Source organism: Montipora foliosa, chromosome 13 (assembly GCF_036669935.1).
Source record: "Montipora foliosa isolate CH-2021 chromosome 13, ASM3666993v2, whole genome shotgun sequence".
In the NCBI taxonomy this organism is placed as follows: Eukaryota; Metazoa; Cnidaria; class Anthozoa; order Scleractinia; family Acroporidae; genus Montipora; species Montipora foliosa.
The window spans coordinates 40,038,478-40,040,482 of record NC_090881.1 but is presented as its reverse complement, the minus strand read 5'-3'; positions in this window follow the sequence as shown (position 1 = coordinate 40,040,482).

The following is a 2,005-nucleotide window of genomic DNA, read 5'->3' as shown; positions in this document are numbered from 1 at the left end:
ACTGCACAGAAAAAAAAACACATTTTGGCACACTTAAACTTGAATTAATCATATCTTAAACCTGTGTTTACTAGATGGAATTTCATGTGTAAGAAAATTATATCTATGATTATTTTGAGATTAAACCTATCGTAAACACCCTCAAGGCTAAACCTTAATGCAGGTTTAAAGTGCAGATTAAATGTAATCACAAAATCCTTTAATATTTAACTGTCCATTTAAGGGGAATTAAGAACCTTCAAAACATAAAATTAATATAAGTTCAGATTTAAGGGACGTAAATTGTGTTTTTAATCATGGATCCAAATCCTTTTACTTGAAATTTCCATGGAAAATGTGCATTTAATTAACTAAAACCACTTACTGAAAATTAACAACTCAACCATAATGTCAAATTATTGGTTGCATCCTTTGGAAGCCCCTGGTAATTTTTAAGTTGTTAGCTTTTATGGTAATTTGCTATTTTAACATTGTTTGTTATATTAACTACTGTAGTTGCTGTAGCGATGACCACTTGTCACTTTGCAGCAAGCCCACCCAACAACTGGAACAACACTTCCGTGATTTAAGTTTTTCAAAGTATCATTATTACATGTAACGGAAACATTTAAGCGACAATGCTGTCAATTACTTTTCCTGACCTACTTTGTCACACACCACATATTAAATAATAACATAACTATTTCTTAAATATAAACAAATGAGGTTTAAATGTTTTTGTTTCAAAAATTCCGTGTCCTATTTGTCAATAAACACTTATCCAGGATAAAAAGGCAATATGTGAACTGTTTAAAAATATCTCTTGGGTTTGAGATAAGTCATTTTTAAAACTGACAGACAAAGTATGAACAGATACATACAATGAAAGGCTATGAATGTTAAATTATCAAAGTTCATACTTGTCCAGGACTTTCTGTTTTGAGCATCCCAGGGCCCACAATTTCAGGAATATCACATCATTTTGCCAAAATAAAATAGTCCTGCAAAATATGGTTCTACATGAAACAACAAAAACACAGAGAGTCTTGTGTGCAACATCACTAAAGCTTATGGTTGGAGCACTTTAAAGTACCGGTAAGCTAAATATACTCTTGCTTCAGAAAAAGGGAAACAAGATCAAAGTTAACGAATACCTGGAACGTAGGTAAGGCCAGTTTACAAATTGTTAAATGCATTGATGTTTGTTATTGCATATTGCAACAACTTATCTATATCATTTACTAATTAATAGTGTGAGATAAAAACAATAATTGTGTCCAATAACAAAATGCTTGAATATGGATTGGTTCTTAACACCCTATATTTTATAGCTAATTTTGCTACGGAACTCCAGTCCAAACTGTCCGATTTGACCTGTCCGATTAACCAGGAGCTTGTAATCACACAGGTCAAATCGGACAGTTAAAGAACCAAAAAAATCCATGTAGCAAATGCCACTAGCCAATGAATTTCACTACATGGCACACATGAGAACCAATCAAAATCAATGAAACAATTGTGACTAGGTAAGCGGTCCAGCTTTCAACGGGAAAAGAAAATTGGAGGTCAACCAGTAAATTTTTTTGCTGTGGGAATCGATTCCTTAACGGTTAGTATAATACATTTAGACTGAGATTCTCGCATTTTGTTATTGGACAACACTTAATTGGTATTAGGACTTTCGTTTGTCGTACAATTCAGTGGGGTAAATCGGGATCGTATGGTGGGGGGGGGAGTTTTCAAATTACTTGCCCGGATTACTCCCTGTAATTGGTTCTCCATGCAGGGTGCCAGGCCTATTATCATTACTTATCTGGACCAATCCAGATTAAAATTTGTTGATAGCATGCTATATGATAGCAATTGTATGTCAGAAAGAAAAGTATTGTAAACACTTGAAAGCACTATGGATAGTCCAGAAGGACATGGCTTTGTTTTCAGAAAGAATTTCTGCAATAGTTACTGGATATATAAAGCTATTTCACAAACCAGATTCAAAGTCCTTTAACATTCTCCTGTTGTTTTA